Genomic DNA, 13070 nt, shown 5'->3' with positions numbered 1-13070 from the left:
GTACAATTGATCTTTTTAGCTATCTGTAAGAGGGTAATTCTTCCCAAAGACCACAAGTGTAAGCAGCATTCTTACCTCTGACTATCACACTAATGTACCATGAGTTGTAGATAAAGTCATTTTTAGCAGGGGTTCCCTGAGACCAGAATGTTATGTCAAGGGTTATTCTGCATTGAAAAAGTTGAGAAAGGCTGTGATAGTGATTGGAAACTTCCAGGTCCAACAGCACTTGTGAAAGTCTTCAGTATGACACTCTTTCCTATTTTTAGTTGTCTGTAAAGCTGCCCATAGATGGATCAAAATTCAACTGATTCAGCAGGGACTGGCTGAATTGTGATCCACATATGGGCACCATGGTTGTACAAAAGTCGATCGACTGATATACTTCTGTACAACTGCCCTGCTGGAAATTTTCTTCTCGATCAATGCTAGAGGCTATAGACTACAGTGCTGATCACTGCATTCTGACAGCAGAGAAGCCTCCCCACTTTCAGAATACAAGGACAGAGCAGGAGGATTCCCCCATCCACCTCAAATGTGTGGATGGGGGAATTGGGTCAGTTCTTTTGTTCAACCCTTTGGTTGAATGAAAAAAAACTGACTCATCTATGGCCAGCTTATGTGTGGCATCCTGAACACCACTGCGTTCTTCTCACTGATCCCCAATTAATTTTAACAGGGGGTTCCTGAGACATAAACATTACTTCAAAGTTTTCTCTGGAAAAACCTTTGAGAAAAGCTGAATTAGAGGGTGAAGTGCAAAGGAAAGAGGGAGGAGGAGTGGGGTTTATGCCCCGCATTAAGATTTTATTTAATTGAAGCTGAAAAAGGAATGGCTGCTAATGGTTTAACACACCATTGCTCTAAGGAAATTACTTTTATAAAGCAAGATATTTCCTTTCTTTTTGTTCCTGAAGTCTGTTATTTCTCAGAGTGTTTCCTTCTATTTTTTTCTTAAATGAAAATTTTTTGTGGTGGCCTTTGTTGCCTACAATCCCATGGTGCTTTGCACATTTAATGCGTTCAATCATTACACTGGTTCCAGACCTACCTAATGGGTTTTAAAAGCAAAATATGACTTCAGAGGGCAGAACCCTGTGACCTACTGAACATTCTTTGAAGGGCATACCATGCATTCAGGAACTTGTCCTTAATGATTGCCATGTTGATTAGTACTATTAGTCCTATGCTAAAACAGTGCTGGCATGGTTGGTGCTCTGATTTAGCAAGTGCTTCAAAAATAGGATGGGTGGCAGCATTCATTTAAAGACATACTATGAAAATTGGTATTTATTCCTCATTGGTAAGTTCTTCCTCATTTTAGATTGGATTATTTGCTTTTACTGTTTTAAATGGGTATCTCATATACTTACCTTTGTCTGATAGCCATGTATACATATTCTTAGAAAATACATTTCTGTGGAAGCGGGCACAAGTAGGTAACCATGTATGTAAGGGTAAGCGGGTGACATTCTCTCCATACCAAAAACCAAAAGTCTTGAGAACGCCCTGTGGGTGGGGAGAGACGCGTTGACGCACTTCCGGTCCGCCGTCATTCTGGTTAACGTCACTTCCGGTGTTTGGAACGCACGCCGGCTTATTATTATTATTACATCGAGTTTATATAGCACCAAAGGGTTTTCTCAGCGCTGTACAATAGGGGGGGGACAATACATGGCACAGTACAGCAATAACAAACAACGTACGAGGGGTAAGAGGGCCCTACTCTTTCGAGCTTACAATCTAGGAGGGAGGGGGTAAAGGTACAGTAGGAAGTGGCTGAGGGGAATGAGGAAAGAGGGAGAATGGCCGTTAGGTGAAGGTGGGGTAGGCTTCCCTGAAGAGATGGGTTTTGAGGGAGCGCCTGAATGTAAAGAGGGAAGGCGACAGTCTGATGGATTGGGGCAGTGAGTTCCAGAGGATGGGGAAGGACCTGGAGAAGTCCTGCAGTCGTGCATGGGAGGAGGAGACCAGGGAGCAGGATAGAAGGAGGTCCAGTGAGGAGCGAAGGGTACGGGTAGGACGGTACTTGGGGATCAGGTTGGTGAGGTAGTCAGGGGCAGTGTTGTGAACGGCTTTGTAGGTCAGAGTTAGAAGTTTAAATTTGATGTGTTGGGCAATCGGGAACCAGTGGAGGGAGAGGCACAGGGGGGTGGCAGAGGTGGAGCGGATGGTGAGGTGGATGAGTCTAGCCGCTGAGTTCAGGATGGTCTGGAGCGGGGAGAGCCTGCACTTGGGTAGGCTGGTGAGAAGAGAATTACAGTAGTCAAGGCGTGAGGTGATGAGGGAGTGTACTAGAAGTTTGGTGGTGTCAAGGGTGAGGAAGGTACGTATCTTGGCAATGTTGCGGAGATGGAGCCTGCATGTGTTTGTGAGTGATTTGACATGCGGTTGGAAGGAGAGGTTCGAGTCAAGAATGACGCCAAGGACTTTGGCTTGCGGGGCGGGAGTGATAGTGGAGTTGTTGGTGATGATGGATAGGATGGGGGGGGTTGTGGGCAGGGGGAAAGACGAGGAGCTTGGTTTTGGAGAGGTTGAGCTTGAGGAAATGTAGCGACATCCAGTCTGAGATGTCATTTAGGAGGTGAGTGATGCGGGCGGAGATACTGGGGGTGAGGAGAGGGATGGAGAGGTAGATTTGGGTGTCGTCAGCGTAGAGGTGATAGTTGAAGCCATGGGAGTGTATGAGTTTGCCCAGGGAGGGGGTGTAGATGGAGAAGAGAAGGGGTCCAAGGACAGAGCCTTGGGGGACCCCAACAGAGAGGGGGAGGTGGCACCATTGTAGGTGACACTGAAGGAGCGTCGGGATAGGTAGGATGAGAACCAAGAGAGAGCGGTATCTCTGATGCCAAGGGAGAGTAGTTTATTAAGGAGGAGGGGGTGGTCAACTGTGTCGAAGGCTGCAGAGAGGTCCAGGAGAAGGAGGACAGAGTAGTCGCCCTTGGCTTTGGCGTTTAGTAGGTCGTTAGTGATTTTGAGGAGGGCAGTTTCAGTGGAGTGTAGGGGACGGAAGCCGGACTGTAGTGGGTCAAGGAGGCTATTGTCTGTAAGGTGGGAGCTTAGGCGATCGTAGACTATGCGCTCAAGGAGCTTGGAGGTGAGTGGCAGCAGGGAGATGGGTCTGAGGTTGTTGGGGTCCGCGGGATCCAGGGAGGGCTTTTTGAGGATGGGGGTGATATGCGCGTGCTTTAGGGGGGAGGGGAATGCGCCAGTAGAGAGGGAGAGATTGAAGATGTGGGTGAGGGAGCGGATGAGGGAGGCGGGGGGTGACCGGAGGAGTTGAGAGGGGATAGGGTCCAGCTTATGCGGTTCAAGCAGCCATCTTGGAGGTGGAAGGCTGGTCATCCTCTGCAGTGACTATAGAAGCGTGAGATCCCTATATCTACATTCTGAAAATTTTTATCTTGAAGCCATTGAGGCTATTAAACAAGGCTTTTAATTTTATTTAAACATGTGAGTGGCCTTATTCTATCTTTATATTTTATATGGAGTGGCAGTATTACACTATGTAGTTTTTTTCTCTGCACACCATTGAGGAATCCATGGAGAAATAGAGTGGAGACGAGGGCTATACCATAGCAGGGTGAAGAAGGAGATTTGAGTTCCTTTGGAGGGGTTATAGGATCCCTTATATCCTATAAGGCTCACTACTCACATCCATCTGGTGAGTGCGGTCAACATTATTTCTCACGTGGTGGATAGGTGGAAGCACATTTGGAAGATTTTTGATTGATTTTTGATTGGTTTTGATGGGAATAAGGACTTATATATATTTTTTTTTTCAAGGACATTTATTATAAATTTAGTGTTTATCTATTTGTGTTATTTTATTTTAGATTTCTCGCTGTTTTGTGTTGTTTGACATTCTCTCCATATCTCCTCCTCTTTGGGCACCACGTGTGGGTCACATGAGAGGCCTACCCTGATGTGAGTTCTTCTTGGCTACGCTATGTACCTTGGATATGGTCATTTCTTTACACATAGGGTACCTTTGCTTTGTGTTGTACACTTGAATCAATAAACTGTACTCCAGTTAACTCTCTTGTTCCTGTGTCAATGTACACCTTTACTGTACCTTGTTGCATTTAGGAGGGACACACTGAGTCTATGCCCACTCCACCTGTCTAGTGAATCTCCACTACCTCACTACCAGTAATGGAATGGGGCCTTGCCAAGCACCTAGCATGGGTTCCATACATGCTGTGGATTAACTCTTCCATACCTATGCAATACTGATCTGCTCCCGTTGGAGATCGACCACTCCCGGAAAGAGTGACGACATTAAATCCCTAGCTGCAGGAGGCTATAACACCTATCACAAGTTCACGCCTCAGGACGGGCTGCTTGGTAAACCTCAATTACTCTTGGTAACCACTTGCTTTACTCTACGCTGTGTTAATTCTTATGGAACTGTCTTCATACCCCAATGTGCTTTACTGAACCATGCTGTAGACTAAGTGCAGAATTTGCCAGTTACTTGTATTGCACCTCTTTAATAACTTCAGACAAGGCAAAGGTTCAAACGTTTTACTGGAAAAATGTAAAGGCTTGATGTTTTTACCTTTATGCATTCTATGCATGAAGGTAAAAAGATTTCTGTGTGCAGCAGTGCCCCCAGCCCCCTCAAAACTTACCTGAGCCCCATCGAGATCCAGCGATGTGCACGACAGCCTCGGCCATTTGCTCCCACTGCTGTCAATCACAGCCAGTCAGCCACATGGCTCCATGTGTGAATGGACACATGGAGCAGTGGGTGCCCCCATAGCAAGCTGCTTGCTGTGGGGGCACCCGACAGAGAAGAGGAGCCAGGAGAGCCTTCTGGGGATCTGAGAAGGGGAGGATCCAGGCTGCTCTGTGGAAAACCACTGCACACAGCAGGTAAGTATAACATGTTTGTTATTTTACAAAAAAAAAATTAATGCTTAGTATCGCTTTAGACATTATAGATGATGGCGGTAACAGTCTTCTTATAATCCCTTGTCCATAACTTTGGCTAGGGGCTGCCCCGGCATACCTGCACAGGATCCATGCATGGCAGAGTCCGTAGTGGCAAAGCTCCAGAGCTGGTGCCTTCAAGGTGGACTGCAGATCCCAGCAATCCCCTTACATAGTAGATGTGAAAGCAGGCAGGCTTGCTGTCTGAGGTGGAACTGCTCTCCCTTTCGTCTTCTGTGTAAGCAGCTGGAAATTATGTGCTGTGGCTTGTCTATGTTTTCTTTCCCATATAGACTGTATGTCTGGGCAGAGCCCTCTTCCTTTTTATTAACAGCACAGGAAGAGAGGCAAAGCTCCGTAGAAAGTGTGGGAAACAAGGCAACTGTTTCCCTCCTGGCTGGGGCAGTAGCTATCTCACTATCCACATTTCAACCTGCTTATATGTGGAGGACTACATTGTTACATTTGTTTTCAGTAAACAGAGTCATTTGTCTTATGTACAAGGAAGCAGAAAGTGGGGAAGGTAAGTGGTCAAGAATTTGTGGGGTTTTTTCATACTTGTTTTTGATGCGCTTTTGGGAAGTGTCTGTTGTGTTGTGGGAGAAACCAGTAAAAACTGAGCAGAAATGCATAAAACATGCAGCGTTTTGATGCGTGTTTTATGTGTCTCTGCTGCGTTTCCTTTGAAGTCTATGGAACCAAAAACTTAAGTCCGTGACCCTTTCCAACAGCACACCAGTGGAAGAAACACAGATGTGAATGTGACCCGTAGGAAATCATGTTAAATGGACTGTAGTGCATTTCTGCAAAACTGAAAATGCAATGAAAAACACAAAAAAAATTTGAATACGAATTTTGTAGGTTGTTTTGGTCAGTTATGTTTTATGTCCTTTTTTGCTAGTTGATATATGTTTTTGTTTTATATTTATTCTGGTACTATTGCTTTAGAATCTTATTTGTACAACAAACACTTAAGATTTGACCAAGGATTTCCAGAGCACCTTGGTTTGTCTAACTTTCTTTGACTGAAACTTGAATTGTCTAATAAGGAATGATTAATGATAATAATTTACTTTCTTCTATTTGTAGCTTGAGGTATTGAGACCTGTAAACAACAGGTTTTACAACTAAGTGAGAGCCAAAACAGGAAAAGGAGCAAATGCTTGCCTCTGCAGCATATGACTTTGTTCCAGTCATTCCCACAAATAGTTTTTTATTCCATAAAATTGGGAATGTAAAAATAGTTTTTCATATTCATTTTTATGTTAACTGTTTATCAGTTGTAAATTTTGGTTGGGGTTTTATGTAAAATAACATAACATAAAATGTCAGAAGCAGATTGAGACCAAGCAAAGACGAGCAGGTTAACAGGTTTTGGACCCCACCCACCCATGCCACTTTTTTGTTCACATAATATAATACTAATTATGACCTTCCCTGTTCACATAATAATTATTTTCAATAATAAAAATGACATGCAGACTTTCACCTTAAAAATATCATCTTCATTACTTGTTTATTTAACCGTAATTATTACTCTCTTATACCTTAATTGACTGTAATTTTTTCCACCTTTTGTATAATTCTTAAAGTGTTACTAAACCCCGGACCCTGCATTCACTATATCTGGTCTCCCTGGACCCTGCATTCACTATATCTGGTCTCCCCAGACTCTGCATTCACTATATCTGGTCTCCCACAGTACACAGAACATAGAAATGTAATTATTTTAGTAAATATAAACTGCTAAATACCTTTTCTCATCAGCAGTTAGTGCAGTCTTGTGACTTCTGTATCCAGCCCGCCACTAGCTAAAGCTTGTAGGAGGAGTTTTCTTTCTTCTCTAGAAGGATGCAGAACCCCTGTCCTCTGTCTGGACAGTGCTGATTGGCCCTGTGTTGATCACATGCACTCTCCCAAGAGAAAAAAAAAACCTCTATAGCAATACACACCAAACTGAGTATATGCAGAAGGGCTATGGGTTCAGTCTGTATCAGGTGGTCATTTCAACAAGAGGAGGGGCAGAGCAGAAAGAATCAAACAGCCTTTTTACACAATGCAGAGGATTAACCCCTTAGGTCCCACAGTGAGTATAACAAGCATGCTTTACTGCATATACAGACTGATTTTACTGTTGTGGGTTTAGGAACACTTTAAATAGTAAGCATTTTCTATATTCTGTTTGCCTCCCTAGTACTCTAACAGATTATAAGCTCTTCCTTTCCTGTAGATCTTAATATAATGTACAATATGTGTTTTTATTTTGTGTATACTCACTAATACTCTGATATGGTGTGTTTGGGGTAAAATTAAAGTCTATGAAAGGGTGTCCCTGAGCACTGATACTCACCTCTCCAGTGATCCACCACTGCTCCATCCTCTATCTCAGCTGGTGCTAAATGCATGGTATGGGAAAACATATGACCTCCTCCCATGTGACAACGCCCAAGGCTAAGGACCAATTGTTAGGCCCAACTGGTGCCATCCGTTTATTGCATTTTATCGTGCGTGTTAATTTCCAAGAGCATTGGGGTTAATGGCGTGCAGTGGTGCATTGCAGGAAGCTAGGTCATGTCCTGCTAGAGGACTGCTTAACTGTAGGACATACTGTAGTGCACGTGGAAGGCTTGGAAGTCATGGGGAATCTCCACTGCTGATGTGATGTAAAAACACAATGTTGGGGGTAGTTTGCCTTAAACAGGACCCGGAGTTAGACATTTTTACTGCCCCCCCCAGCCATTCCCCCTTAAGCTTCAACTGCTGCGTACAGAAGTGTACACATACCATAACCACCTTGCAACTGCAGTGCAGCCGTGTAGGTCTGTAGGGTTAAAACCGACATAACACCTCTTCACCACCTGTCATACTAAAGAGCAATCCACCACATCTCGCTTTTCAGAGGGTTAATGCCAGGTGCAGTATGTTATATTAACTCCCAAATAATAATAACTCCCCAATCTTTTTTAGATATGAAATAATAACTCCCAAGTCATTTTTATATAAGAAATAATAACTTCTCTGTCATTTATATATATGAAATAATAACTCCCCAGTCATTTTTATATGTGTAATAATAACTTCTCTGTCATTTTTATATATGAAATAATAACTCCCCAGTCATTTTTATATATGAAATAATAACTCCCCAGTCATTTTTATATATGTAATTAGAGATGAGCGAATCGAACCAGGCGAAGTGGAATTCGTTTCAAATTTCAGGAAAAATTCGATTCGCGTCAAATCCGAATATTAGCATACTTCGGGTGCGCGAATCGGATTTTTCCCGATCAGCCGGCAAAAGTGTCCCTGCAGAGAGCTCCGCTATTTCTGACAGTTCTCTGACAGTTCCTTCACATGTACAGCGGTTGAAACATTGTATCTATTTGTTTCCATTTAGGATACAGATGTTTTTATTCGGAAATAAATAGATACAATGTTTCAACCGCTGTAAATGTGAAGGAACTGTCAGAGAACTGTCAGAAATAGCGGAGCTCTCTGCAGATACACTTTTTGCTGTACTGGAATACTTCTTCTTTTCATTCTTCTTTTCATTCTTCTCATTCTTCTTTTCATTCTTCTTTTCATTCTTCTTCTCATTCTTCTTTTCATTCTTCTTCTTCTTTTCATTCTTCTCATTTTTCTTTTCTTCTTCATGAAAAGAAGAATGAGAAGAAGAATGAAAAGAAGAATGAGAAGAATGAAAAGAAGAATGAAAAGAAGAAGAAGAATGAAAAGAAGAATGAGAAGAAGAATGAAAAGAAGAATGAGAAGAAGAATGAGAAGAATGAAAAGAAGAATGAGAAGAATGAAAAGAAGAATGAAAAGAAGAAGAAGAAGAATGAAAAGAAGAAGAAGAATGAAAAGAAGAAGAAGAAGAATCTTTTCATTCTTCTCATTCTTCTTTTCATTCTTCTTTTCATTCTTCTTCTTCTTCTTTTCATTCTTCTTTTCATTCTTCTTCTTCTTCTTTTCATTCTTCTTTTCATTCTTCTTCTTCTTCTTTTCATTCTTCTTCTTCTTCTTTTCATTCTTCTTTTCATTCTTCTTCTCATTCTTCTTCTTCTTCTTTTCATTCTTCTTTTCATTCTTCTCATTCTTCTTTTCATTCTTCTCATTCTTCTTTTCATTCTTCTTCTCATTCTTCTTTTCATTCTTCTTCTTCTTCTTTTCATTCTTCTTTTCATTCTTCTCATTCTTCTTTTCTTCTTCATGAAAAGAAGAATGAGAAGAAGAATGAAAAGAAGAATGAAAAGAAGAAGAAGAATGAAAAGAAGAATGAGAAGAAGAATGAAAAGAAGAATGAGAAGAATGAAAAGAAGAAGAAGAATGAAAAGAAGAATGAGAAGAAGAATGAAAAGAAGAATGAGAAGAAGAATGAGAAGAATGAAAAGAAGAATGAGAAGAATGAAAAGAAGAATGAAAAGAAGAAGAAGAAGAATGAAAAGAAGAAGAAGAATGAAAAGAAGAATGAAAAGAAGAAGAAGAATGAAAAGAAGAATGAGAAGAAGAATGAAAAGAAGAATGAAAAGAAGAATGAGAAGAATGAAAAGAAGAATGAAAAGAAGAAGAAGAATGAAAAGAAGAATGAGAAGAAGAATGAAAAGAATGAAAAGAAGAATGAAAAGAAGAATGAAAAGAAGAATGAAAAGAAGAAGAAGAATAATGAAAAGAAGAAGAAGAATGAAAAGAAGACTGAAAAGAAGAAGAATCTTTTCATTCTTCTCATTCTTCTTTTCATTCTTCTTCTTCTTCTTTTCATTCTTCTTCTTCTTTTCATTCTTCTTTTCATTCTTCTTCTTCTTCTTTTCATTCTTCTTCTTCTTCTGAGGATGAGGATGAAGAAGAAGAAGAAGAAGTAGGATGAAAATAAGAAGAATTCCAAGCCGGCAAAAAGTGAATCTGCAGAGCTCCGCTAAGTGTATCTGCAGAGCTCCGCTAAGTGTATCTGCAGAGCTCAGCGGTTGAAACATTGTATCTATTTGTTTCCATTTATGGAAACAAATAGATACAATGTTTCAACCGCTGTAAATGTGAATGTCAGAGAACTGTCAGAAATAGAGGAGCTCTGCAGATACACTTAGCGGAGCTCTGCAGATACACTTTTTGCCGGTTTGGAATTCTTCTTATTTTCATCCTACTTCTTCTTCTTCTTCATCCTCATCCTCATCCTCAGAAGAAGAAGAAGAAGAGGATGAGGATGAGGATGAAGAAGAGGAAGAAGAAGAAGAAGAAGTAGGATGAAAATAAGAAGAATTCCAAGCCGGCAAAAAGTGTATCTACAGAGCTCCGCTAAGTGTATCTGCAGAGCTCCGCTATTTCTGACAGTTCTCTGACATTCACTCCATACAGCGGTTGAAACATTGTATCTATTTGTTTCCATATGGAAACAAATAGATACAATGTTTCAACCGCTGTATGGAGTGAATGTCAGAGAACTGTCAGAAATAGCCTATTTCTGACAGTTCTCTGACATTCACTCCATACAGCGGTTGAAACATTGTATCTATTTGTTTCCATATATGGAAACAAATAGATACAATGTTTCAACCGCTGTATGGAGTGAATGTCAGAGAACTGTCAGAAATAGCCTATTTCTGACAGTTCTCTGACATTCACTCCATACAGCGGTTGAAACATTGTATCTATTTGTTTCCATAAATGGAAACAAATAGATACAATGTTTCAACCGCTGTATGGAGTGAATGTCAGAGAACTGTCAGAAATAGCGGAGCTCTGCAGATACACTTAGCGGAGCTCTGCAGATACACTTTTTGCCGGCTTGGAATTCTTCTTATTTTCATCCTACTTCTTCTTCTTCTTCTTCATCCTCATCCTCTTCTTCTTCTTCTGAGGATGAGGATGAGGATGAAGAAGAAGAAGAAGTAGGATGAAAATAAGAAGAATTCCAAGCCGGCAAAAAGTGTATCTGCAGAGCTCCTCTAAGTGTATCTGCAGAATAGAGGAGCTCTGCAGATACACTTTTTGCCGGCTTGGAATTCTTCTTATTTTCATCCTACTTCTTCTTCTTCATCCTCATCCTCATCCTCAGAAGAAGAAGAAGAGGATGAGGATGAGGATGAAGAAGAAGAAGAAGAAGAAGAAGAAGAAGAAGTAGGATGAAAATAAGAAGAATTCCAAGCCGGCAAAAAGTGTATCTGCAGAGCTCCGCTAAGTGTATCTGCAGAGCTCCGCTAAGTGTATCTGCAGAGCTCCGCTAAGTGTATCTGCAGAGCTCAGCGGTTGAAACATTGTATCTATTTGTTTCCATTTATGGAAACAAATAGATACAATGTTTCAACCGCTGTAAATGTGAATGTCAGAGAACTGTCAGAAATAGAGGAGCTCTGCAGATACACTTAGCGGAGCTCTGCAGATACACTTTTTGCCGGTTTGGAATTCTTCTTATTTTCATCCTACTTCTTCTGCTTCTTCTTCATCCTCATCCTCAGAAGAAGAAGAAGAGGATGAGGATGAGGATGAAGAAGAAGAAGAAGAAGTAGGATGAAAATAAGAAGAATTCCAAGCCGGCAAAAAGTGTATCTGCAGAGCTCCGCTAAGTGTATCTGCAGAGCTCCGCTAAGAAATAGCGGAGCTCTGCAGATACACTTTTTGCCGGCTTGGAATTCTCCTTCTTCTCATCCTTCTTCTTCTTCTCATCCTTCTTCTTCTTCTCATCCTTCTCCTTCTTCTCATCCTTCTTCTTCTTCTTCTCATCCTTCTTCTTCTTCTCATCCTTCTCCTTCTTTTCATCCTTCTTCTCATCCTTCTCCTTCTTCTCATCCTTCTTCTCATCCTTCTCCTTCTTCTCATCCTTCTCCTTCTTCTCATCCTTCTCCTTCTCCTTCTTCTCATCCTTCTCCTTCTTCTCATCCTTCTCCTTCTTCTCATCCTTCTCCTTCTTCTCATCCTTCTCCTTCTCCTTCTTCTCATCCTTCTCCTTCTCCTTCTCCTTCCTCATCTCCAAGGGCATTTAAATTAAAGGTACAGTGTTCTGCACTAATTTAAAGGCTCTCTGAAGCCTAGAAACCGTTTTTATAAGTTAAATTCGTAGCGAATAAATTCACATCGAATCGAATTTCTTCCTCAAATTCGGCGAATCAGCCGAATCGAATTTTTGAATAATTCGCTCATCTCTATATGTAATAATAACTTCTATGTCATTTTTATATATGAAATAATAACTCCCCAGTCATTTTTATATATGAAATAATAACTTCCCAGTCATTTTTATATACCGTATTTTCCGGCGTATAAGACGACCCCCTACTTTTCCTGTTTAAAATGTAGTGTTTGGGCTATACTCGCCGTATAAGACTACCCCTCTTCCAGTGCACACCAGTGGGAAGAATCGTGCCCCATCATTGGTGTCAGTGGGAGGAATAGTACCCCATCATTAGTATCAGTGGCAGGAATAGTGCCCCATCATTGGTGTAAGTGGGAGGAATAGCACCCCATCATTAGTATCAGTGGCAGGAATAGTGCCCCATCATTGGTGTCAGTGGAAGGAATAGTGTCCCATCATTAGTATCAGTGGCAGGAATAGTGCCCCATCCATTGGTGTCAGTGGAAGGAATATTGCCCCATCATTGGTATCAGTGGGAGGAATAGTGTCCCATCATTGGTGTCAGTGGGAGGAATAGTGCCCCATCATTGGTGTCAGTGGGAGGAATAGTGCCCCATCATTGGTATCAGTGGCAGGAATAGTGCCCCATCATTAGTATCATTGGGGGAATAGCACCCCATCATTGGTGTCAGTGGAATAGTGCCCCTTCTTTGGTGTCAGTGGGAGGAATAGTATCCCATCATTGGTGTCAATGGGGGGGGGGATAGTGCCCCATCGTTGGTGTCAGTGGGGGGGGAGGAATAGTATCCCATCATTGGTGTCAGTGGGGGGTGGAATAGTGCCCCATCATCGGTGTCAGTGGGGGGTGGAATAGTGCCCCATCATTGGTGTCAGTGGGGGGGGGAGGAATAGTGCCCAATCGTTGGTGTCAGTGCGGGGGGGGGGAGGAATAGTGCCCCATCGTTGGTGTCAGTGGGGGGGAGGAAAAGTGCCCCATCGTTGGTGTCAGTGGGAGGAATAATGCCCCATCATTGGTAACAGTGACACCAACGATGGGGCACTATTCCTCCCA

Source organism: Staurois parvus, unplaced genomic scaffold (assembly GCF_062004578.1).
Source record: "Staurois parvus isolate SC_StPar_1 unplaced genomic scaffold, SC_StPar_1.0 ptg000018l, whole genome shotgun sequence".
NCBI classification, from domain to species: domain Eukaryota; kingdom Metazoa; phylum Chordata; class Amphibia; order Anura; family Ranidae; genus Staurois; species Staurois parvus.
The sequence above is the reverse complement of the archived record's forward strand: the minus strand, read 5'-3'. Positions refer to the sequence as shown.